Below are 10,504 nucleotides of genomic sequence, written 5' to 3'. Positions count from 1 at the left end.
GCAACAGGGTCAGAGCTGATTTGCATATCGCCATTGTCTAACCCAGGGTGGTGTGGAGTGCAAAAAAACGATGGATTTGGGCCCAGATCTTTTGACTGGGGGAGTGTGTGACATTGATCCACATTCAGTCCATCACTTGTTGTTTTTGTAATCAGATTTTTTGGCAGACCTAGATACAATGCATTCCCATAGTCGATCCTAGAGACTATTATTGCCGAGACGATGGTTCGTAGCATGTTTAAGGAAAGTAAGGGAACTAGCTTGCGCAACTGTCTAATCAGGTTGGTACAAGTTCCGACGACGGAGGATACTTGGCTGGTCATTGAGAGCTCTTGGTCGATCTTAATACCAAGGCTCTTTACGTTAGGGCATGGTTTTGGGGTAGGTCCAAGCTCTTGGGGCCAAAACAGGTCATTCCAGGGTGAGGTGGCAGTTGAAACTACCAGGACCTCCGTTTTGTCGGGGTTAATTTTAGCAGATTTGTCGTCATCCAGCTCACCGTGAACCTTAGAATATTCTGGGCATGGGACTGAGCCGATATTGTATTATCGATACTCAGCAACAGCTGCGTGTCATCGGCATAGTTAAAAATTCTACAGCCCATGTTTGCCAGGGAGTCTATCAGTGGCTGCAGGTAGAGTTTGAACAAAAGTGGTGATAGTGCGGACCCTTGCGGGACTCCACACTCCAAAGCACCCGCCTCAGAGACACAATCCACCAGTTGGATCCTCTGAGTCCTCCCTGACAAAAAGAATTTTAGCCATTGGAAAGCCAGCCCTTTTATCCCGAACGCAGCCAGCCTGTCCAGGAGCAAGGCATGGCTGAAAGTATCAAACGCCGCTGAAAGGTCTAAAAGTATCAGGGCGCTTGGTTTTTTACTGTCAGCCCTGCATCTAAGCTCATCCAGCACCGAGAGCATTACTAACTCGGTGCTATGATGGGCGCGAAATCCCGCTTGACGTTCCTGAAGTAGATGATGTGACTCCAGGGAAGATGACAGTGATTTTAACACATGCTGTTCCAGAATCTTGGATAAAAAAAGCAGCTGGGATATTGGCCTGTAGTTTTTCAAACAGGCCGGGTCAGCCCCTGGTTTTTTTATCAAGGGTTTGACACGTGCCTCTTTGAAGCTAGCTGGTAATAGGCCTGTATCCAATGAGTTATTTAAGAGGCCTATAATATGGTCCTCCAGAGCGGGGAGCGCCAACCGAAAAATTCCAGGGGCACAAGGGTCTGCGGGGGAGCCTGACTTGGTTGAATTGACGAACTGTCTAAGAATTGTAGAGTCTATACTGGGAAATCTGGTAATGATAGGATTCGGGGGAATTTGGGGGGTCTGCAAAATCGTAGACATATTAGAAGTATCTTTCTTAATGTCTAACAGAATGGTTGCCACTTTCTCAAGGAAGTAACCTTGAAAGGTATTACAGTCTATCGCTATATCTACCCTTTCTTCCTTCTTACTTAATTCTTTTAAAATTTTAAAAGTTTCTTTCTGAACGTTAACTGCATTATTTATGCGAGTTTCATAGTAATCCCCTTTGGCTGACACAATGAGTTTTTTATATACCTTCAGAGATGTTTTATAATGTTCGCGATCTGTACCTTCTTTAGTCTTCCTCCAGCATCTCTCAAGATGGCGGAGCTTTCTTTTATGATCCCTCAAAATCGGGGTAAACCAAGGGGCCCCTTTTTCCGCGCCCTTTATTTTCTGTATCTTTTCCGGGGCTATCTGATCGATAGACTGTCTAAGACTCGCCACTATGTTGTCGTAGTCTTGGTCTAGGTCTAGCTTGTCGTGTGGGCTCGTTGGCTGTTGTAAATATTTAGAAAGGGCGCCAGTTAGGGATTCCGAGTCAATTTTTTTCCACTGACGCACTTTTTTAGTTTTTAAAGGAGGTTTAACCGGAGGGGTATCCTGGGGAACATCGCACAGGAGTAGATGGTGGTCAGACCAGATACAGGGTGCTATGCTCGTAATGGCCACCTCTGGAAGGGTCAATATATCAATGGTCTCGTCCTGTAGGAGCGTGAATACTTCCAGGTGGTGTTTCTGGAGTGACCTAGTATTAAGACTGGCAAGCTTCAAAGGGGGTGGGTGGGGAGTATCCTTACGGCTAGGGAGACGTAGGATGTTAAAATCTTTTAGAATGGACAACGATGTAGAGTTTAGAAAATGTCTTCCTGAGTCCAATGACAGAAGGTCACTTGCAGAGTAGGACAATCGCCTACCAACATACCTGGTCCCTGAGCCCGATCGAGCGCGGACGAGCGCAGACGGGCAGGACTCTGGCACGACTCCGGCGCAGGTCCGGCGCGTCCGCTGTACGCGTCCGCTGCGCTGAGTCGTATCCATCCGTTTTAAAAGCGCTACTAGAGCGCGTCACCAGCCCAGCCCACACCCAATATGGCCGCCGATCCCGGAGAACCTGCCCTCGGCGTCTATACTCAGCCGAGAGCCGGTCCGGAGGCAAACGGAGGGGGGAGAAGGGACACAAAGCGCCAAGGAGCGCAGGGAAGTCTCTACACACTTCTTAAAATCAGGCGTGCACAGACAAAGTTTCATGAATAAAATACCGATTGCTTAAAAGAAAAGATAGGAGACCTCCCGGCTTCCGCCTCAGGAGGTGAGAATAGCTGTTGTCAAAGTAATCACTCGCTCCGGCCAACAGAATCCTTTTAAAGCGCTACTAGAGCGTGTCACCAGCCCAGCCCACACCCAATATGGCCGCCGATCCCGGAGAACCTGCCCTCGGCGTCTATACTCAGCCGAGAGCCGGTCCGGAGGCAAAGGGAGGGGGGAGAAGGGACACAAAGCGCCAAGGAGCGCAGGGAAGTCTCTACACACTTCTTAAAATCAGGCGTGCACAGACAAAGTTACATGAATAAAATACCGATTGCTTAAAAGAAAAGATAGGAGACCTCCCGGCTTCCGCCTCAGGAGGGGAGAATAGCTGTTGTCAAAGTAATCACTCGCTCCGGCCAACAGAATCCTTTTAAAGCGCTACTAGAGCGCGTCACCAGCCCAGCCCACACCCAATATGGCCGCCGATCCCGGAGAACCTGCCCTCGGCGTCTATACTCAGCCGAGAGCCGGTCCGGAGGCAAAGGGAGGGGGGAGAATGGACACAAAGCGCCAAGGAGCGCAGGGAAGTCTCTACACACTTCTTAAAATCAGGCGTGCACAGACAAAGTTACATGAATAAAATACCGATTGCTTAAAAGAAAAGATAGGAGACCTCCCGGCTTCCGCCTCCGGAGGGGAGAATAGCTGTTGTCAAAGTAATCACTCGCTCCAGCCAACAGAATCCTTTTAAAGCGCTAGTAGAGCGCGTCACCAGCCCAGCCCACACCCAATATGGCCGCCGATCCCGGAGAACCTGCCCTCGGCGTCTATACTCAGCCGAGAGCCAGTCCGGAGGCAAAGGGAGGGGGGAGAAGGGACACAAAGCGCCAAGGAGCGCAGGGAAGTCTCTACACACTTCTTAAAATCAGGCGTGCACAGACAAAGTTACATGAATAAAATACCGATTGCTTAAAAGAAAAGATAGGAGACCTCCCGGCTTCCGCCTCAGGAGGGGAGAATAGCTGTTGTCAAAGTAATCACTCGCTCCGGCCAACAGAATCCTTTTAAAGCGCTACTAGAGCGCGTCACCAGCCCAGCCCACACCCAATATGGCCGCCGATCCCGGAGAACCTGCCCTCGGTGTCTATACTCAGCCGAGAGTCGGTCCAGAGGCAAAGGGAGGGGGGAGAAGGGACACAAAGCGCCAAGGAGCGCAGGGAAGTCTCTGCACACTTCTTAAAATCAGGCGTGCACAGACAAAGTTACATGAATAAAATACCGATTGCTTAAAAGAAAAGATAGGAGACCTCCCGGCTTCCGCCTCAGGAGGGGAGAATAGCTGTTGTCAAAGTAATCGGAGTAGAGTGGGTTGGAGTGGAGTAGGATAGAGTGGGGTGTGGTGGAGTGGGGTAGAATGGGTAGAGATGGGTAGATTGGAGTGGAATGGAATGGAATAGCGTGGGGTGGGGTAGATTGGGGTGGATTAGATTGGAGTAGGGTAGAGAGGGAGGAGGAGTGGATTGGAGTGGGGTGGGATGGAATGGGTTCAATTGGAGTGGAGTGGGTTGGGTGGATTGGAGCATGGTAGATTTGGACTGGAGTGGAGTAGATTGTGGTAGATTGCTGTGGGGTAGATTGTGCTGAAGTGAGGTAGATTACAGTGGAGAGGAGTTGGGTAGATTGCAGTGGAGTTTGGAGTGGAGTAGGGTAAATTAGTATGGAGTGGGGTAAATTGGACGGGGCAGACTAGACTGGATTGACTGGGTTGGATTGGAGTGGAGTGTGTTGGGGTAGACTGGATTGGAGTGGAGTGGGGTAGAATGGGCTAAATTGGAGCAGAGTGAGGGAAATTTGAGTGGAGGGCAGTAGATTGGGGTGGAATGACATAAGCTGGAGTGGGGTGGGGTTTCTTGGGTTAGATTGAGTGGAGTGGAGTATGGTGGAGTAGATTGGAGTGGCATGTGGTAGATTGGGGTGCAGTGGCATAGACTGGAGTTGGTGGTGTTGCTTGGGTTAGATGGAGTGGAGTGAAGTATAGTGGAGTAGATTGGAGTGGAATTGGGTGGATTGGAGTGGGGGTATATTGTAGTGGAGTGGAGTAGATTGGATCATAGTGGGAAGGATTGTGTAGATTGGAGAGTAGTGGGGTAGATTGGGGTAGAGTGGAGTAGATTTAAGTGGAGTAGATTGGAGTCGGGTGGGAGGTTTGGGTTGGAGTGGGTAGATGGGTGGAGTGGAGTGGGGTAGATTGTAGCTCAGTGAGTTGGGGTATATTGGGGTATATCGGAACGGAGTGGGATAGATTGGAGTAGAGTGGGGTATATTGGAGTGGGGTAGAGTGAAGTGGGGTAAGTGGTGTGGCATGGAGGAGTGTAGAGTGGAGTATGTGTCATAGATTGGAGTGGCATGAAGCAGAGTGGCTTGGCCCAGAGTGGCTTGGTGTGTCAAAGATTGTCTTAGATTGGGGGGTGTAGAGTGGAGAGGCACATCATGGAGTGGGGAGGCGCAGAATGGGGTGGTGTGGCATAAAGTGGAAGGGCATAGAGTGGAGTGGAGTGGAGTTGAGTGGTGTAGGGTTAAGTATGCATGGTGTGGTAGTGCACTGCCATTACAGACAACACATTTTCAATTGAAATGGCCATTACATTTGCACTGAAATACGGTTTTACTGCACACAAACGATAATGTGTGCAAATGTCATCACCTATTGTATTGATGTGTTTCGATCATATTCAAATATTTATTTCCACAATACTTCAGAATTACAAAAAACATTTGCTTCATTTATACTAATTTTTATATATTCTGAAACATCAGCACAATTCATTTTTTGTGCCACAAAAATACCTCCTACACCCCCCCTTCTACATGGATACTCAGCAGAATTGTCACATAAATTGTCTCACTTTGAAGTCAAAGAAAGAAAAGTAAACAACACGCTCCCTCACAAGAGAGAGAGCTTGACATAAGACCTCGGTCTATGAATGCACAGCAAAGGTGATGAAATGAGAACACATTTTAAAAACCTGTTTACAGAAGGTGAGTTTGTGGAAGAATACAGTAAACAACGTTTGTGCAACCAAATAAAGCCAGAAAATGTAAATCAAAAGTAAGCAACTGCGGAATGCATTCCTAAGTTGGCTTTCTGAATGTCCCCAAGATGTCTTCAGCAAACCAGACAGCAGTGCTATCTGGTAAGCCTTGACTTAAAAGGCAATACATAACAACTGCCTTCAGTACAACCCATTGCAAATGGCTAACTGAAATAACAGCTACGATAAATAAACAGTGTCGGAAACATATGCCAGTCAGTCTTATCCATCATGGTCTGCACATCATGTTAAGTTTGTACATCTTCTGCGATGTTCAAAACTGAGCATCCACTGGTACTGGGAAGGTTCCCCAGAACTGGAAGCATGCCTTGATACTTCCTTTGCTTAAGAAGAAGGACCTCAGTACCCAGTGCCGGTCCAAGTGTAGGCCAATTTCACTTCTTTCGTTCTTTTCTAAAACTCTGGACAAGCATGTTAACACTCACCTCTCCTCATTTGTGACCACCTCCAATGTGCTGCCCCCTTCCCAGTCTGGTTTCAGGGTGAGCTTTAGCATCGAATCCGCCCTACTCGGAGTCTCTGAGATTTTAAGGCAAGAACTTGACTCGGGTGGGACAGCAGCCCTTATTCTCTTAGATGTAAGTGCGGCCTTTGACATGATTTCACACTTTATTCTCCTGGGTAGTATGGAGGCTCTAGGCATTGAAATGGCTGTCCCCTTCCTTAAAGGAGCGAACCTTTCAGGTCTTCTCAGCAAACAAAACCTCTACTACTCTAACATCACCCTTGGGGTTCCACAGGGGTCCATTTTGAGCCCCCTGTTGTTTAACATTTATTTAAGCCACTTGATTGATGTGATGCAAGAGTCTCTATCACCGTCTTCTCATATGCGGATGATTCTCAGATTGTTTTCTCACTATCCAAGGCTGTTAGCAAAGACCCCTCCCCGCTCAGGCAAGCTGTGGCTAAAGTCGCACTCTGGATGAACAAAAACTCCCTCAACCTCAATGGTGATAAAACTGAAGTTCTGATACTTAAAAATAGCCCTGGCCACTGGCCTGCCATACTGGGGTCTCCGCCCGTGTGGATGAATAAAGTGGAGAATCTCGGTTTCATTGTTGACACCACAGGTCTCCAAGCTCACTGCTTCCTGCTTTTCCATTCTGAAATGGCTTAAGAAAAAACTCTAGCTGATTCCCCCAGATGCTCAGAGAATGGTGCTGCAAGCCTTGGTCACATCCAGATTGGATTATGGGAACGTCCTCTATCTGGGTGCTGACAAACCCATGATTTGTTGCCTACAGATCATCCAATATGCGGCTGCTGGCCTTCTCTTTCGGCTGCCAAGATTCTCGTCCATCTCTCCCCTGTTGCAGAGACTGCACTGGCTAAGAGTTGACAAACAGATCAAGTTCAAGGCCATGTGCTACATGCTTCGCACAAGACACGGTTTCGCTCTTTCCTACATCCAAGCTCTTGTGTCTCCATATGTCCCCACTTGTGAGCTGAGATCAGCCAACCTCGCTCTGTTTTCGGTGCCTAGGTTCCTCAGAACTCGTCTCAAGGGTCACTCCTTTTCTGTGCTGGGTCCGAAACTCTGGAACGCTCTGCCACTTTCTCTTAGATCCTCTAACTCACTGCTTCAGTTCTGTAAAAATCTAAAAACTGATTAAATCCTTCCTCTTTTAGACCCTGATGCCCTACTACTGTCCCCCAACAGCGCCGGGAGACCCTTTGGGGTAGCTACGCGCTCTACAAGCTCTTTCAAAATAAAAAAAATAATAAAATACTGCCATACAGCTCTGTATTTTAAATTAACAAATTCCATTGTGTGCTGGAATGGATTACAATTAGGGAAGAGATTTAAATTGGCACCCTAATACCAGATTGCTTTATCTACAACATCCCAGCTGGTGTACCTTGTGGCCGTGTTAAACAGCATCTCAAGATATCCTGCAAAACGAATTATTTGAACACTTCATAGGTCTGCCCCTGACCGCTCACCCTTAAAATGCACACTGACTGTAGAAAGAGAATGACTTGCCTACATACTGTAAAACAAGATTTGTCTGGGTGAGATCCTGAATAACTATGCCCTGCCCTTACAAGTAACTGAAGAAAAGTTAATTGGACGTTAATTGGACGTCTTATTTTTCCTGGGTTTGGAAGTCCACATTTCAGTGTGAAAATCCATGTCCAGAACTATGGGTCTTGCTTTGCAGCAGAGCCAGATCATGGAGAAAGATTGTGAAAAGATTCTGTGAGCAGATGATACATAATTTTGTGTGGCCACTGGATTAGTCCTCTGCTTGGATTGCCCTTGAAAAATTCCCTGTCCACCCTTTGCCAAAATGTAGCATTACCAATATGGTCACATAAAGAGAGTGTGTTCTTCATATTCATTTCACAGTGTAGAAGAATTGAGGCTGTCTGATATTACACTTTGCATCCAGAGGTTGGCAAGCCAGAAAATTAATACGGAGAGTCGAGCAAGAGCTGAGCTAGAGGTCTGGCTTGGCTCAATGAGCCAAAGCAAGAGCCGAGCCAACCAGTGGCGTAACGAAACTTGAGGGGGCCCCCCTGCAAAGCACATGGAGGGGGCCCCTCCACGGCGGCCCTGCCCACCCCCTACCACTTTACCTTACCACCCAGAACTCTAGTATATTTTGATTTGACTTCAGCATGACATGGCCACATTTTCTATCATGTTCACCAGTCCCCCGCTTGGTGTACCTCGTCATTGGCGTCAGTGCTTTCAATAAACATTATCTGATTCAAATAGGAATATCAAACTGAAAACAGCAGATGCAAACCAAAAAACAGGTTCTCTCAAACTCTGAGTCTCTAATGCAGACCGAGGGAGGGTCCAGGTCAGCTACCGTTCCTTACTCTTTGTCGTGTTGATCAATTATTTGTAGTTTCATTTAGTGTCTACCAGACCCAGTTGTGACCAAGGCAAGCGCTTTATATAAAGGACAAATATGTGCAAACGTCCCCTTAAGTAACTGAAGGCGGGTCTGGTGGCTTAGTGGATTAATACATTCACTGTGGGGGCCTGTGTTCTTGTGGTCACAGGTTCAAACCCCAGCAGGCCTTTTATCCTTCTGAGGTCGATAAAATGAGTTCCATTGAGTTGGGTAACGATAAACATCTGTTATTCAGCACAAAGATACAATTGGGTAAATGTGCGCTTTTCAAATACACTTTGTTATCTGCACATTCAAGGTTGGACACACCACTGGCAAAGTTTGGATGTCACACTCGCATAACTCCAGCCCACTCCGGTGGCACCTGCTAGCCCTCCACAGAGGAGTCTTTGTACATCTTAAACAGTAAACTTAGGACTACAGAAAACCCACCCATGCAGCTCTGGCTGCGCCTTTGTGCGTTGTGCCCCTATGTAGAGACCCGCTTGAGTCTAAGAGCCGAGTGTGCAAAAAGTGTCACCCGTGGGGTACATGTGTCCACGTGGTTTATGAACAATGAAAGCATCATCAACTCTCTACATTTAAAGGTAGTCTGAAACTTGCAAGGGAGATTTAACTAGTAACACTACTGGCAGGCAGCTGCAGTTTACACTAAAAAGCAAATTATTGTTAACACGTGCTGCAGCCTGCAGTGCAGAATCCGACTCAGCTTTCCAGGCCGTGAGCTGTGGCGCTGGGTAATTACCGCGGAGGCGGGCTGACTGACCGGGCCTGGACGCCCGCCTCCTCAGATTCCAGAAGGTCACGACTCTGACCCAGTTCTGACCGCACCATCTTTGTGCCACTCGTAACTGTCGAAGTGTGTTACTCTCACTGTGGCCCCCCTTTATGCCAGGTCTGTGACCTCAGACCTCCGTGCCCCCATCTTCAGTCTGCCTAGAGAGTTAGTACCACTGAACTCTGCTCTAGGCCTCACTTTAAGGCCCCTTGGCCCCTCTCTGTTTCCAGAGTGTTTCACTGGCAGTAGCTTCAGGGTGCCTGTCTACGTTCACCTTTTCTCCCTGTCACTCTCTCCTCCCTGTGTGTCGCTGCCCACGAGTCCTCGCTGCAGGCCACCCATCTCCCCCTGCCTCGTGCCCCTCCCTGCAGGACGTATGTGTCAGTCCTAACAGCCTCTCTGTGCATGTCATGTCTCTGCCTCACCCCCGTCCGCCGAAGCTAGTTGACTTGCACGGCACCCTTCTTCTCTAGACCCGCTCTCTAGACTCTAACCCCTGGTGCTTTCTGCTGCACGAGTGTGCCACAAAGCCCCCACTGTGCGTCAGACCACACATCTCTTTCTCTGCCCCCTCCTGTCCTGGTCTGTCAGCACTAGTGAGCTTATTTTGCAAGCTTCTAGCACCTTTCTATAACTCCCTGGATGCACTGTGCTGAGGGCGGACAGGCTACCGGGCATTTTGGCATGCTGCCAAGCTGGGGGCTGATGTCACTGCAATGGGGCTGATTTCATTGATGGAGACCTGCGGGTGCTTCGAAATAAACATAGCCAAACGAATTTCGTTCAGCACACGCAGGTCCCCATCAAGGAAATCAGCCCCCAGCTCGGCAGCATGTCAAAACGTCCGGTAGCCAGTCCGGCCCTGCCTGTGCTCCACAGGTGTGTGCTGACAGTGAAATATTGGTGCAACCAACACCTGGTTTTCACCCCACCTCTCTTTCCTCTTCTTCTGACTTAGTGAGTCCATGCTAGGGAGCTCTTGCTGTGTCTCGGACAACACCTCTACCCTAATCCTCTCTCATGACACTTTCACCCCATCTCTGCCTCACCCTTCATCAGCTGTCCAGGTGTGTCAGTGAGAATGAGTGAGTGGGAGAATTACTGAAGGAGAAGGTGAGTGAAAAAGAATAGAAATGAGTGTGAAGACTGTCAAAGTGTGAGGTTGTTAATGAGAATGAAT

The sequence above is a fragment of the Lissotriton helveticus genome, chromosome 2_1 (assembly GCF_964261635.1).
Source record: "Lissotriton helveticus chromosome 2_1, aLisHel1.1, whole genome shotgun sequence".
Lineage (NCBI taxonomy): Eukaryota > Metazoa > Chordata > Amphibia > Caudata > Salamandridae > Lissotriton > Lissotriton helveticus.
Note: the sequence above shows the minus strand (reverse complement) of the source record.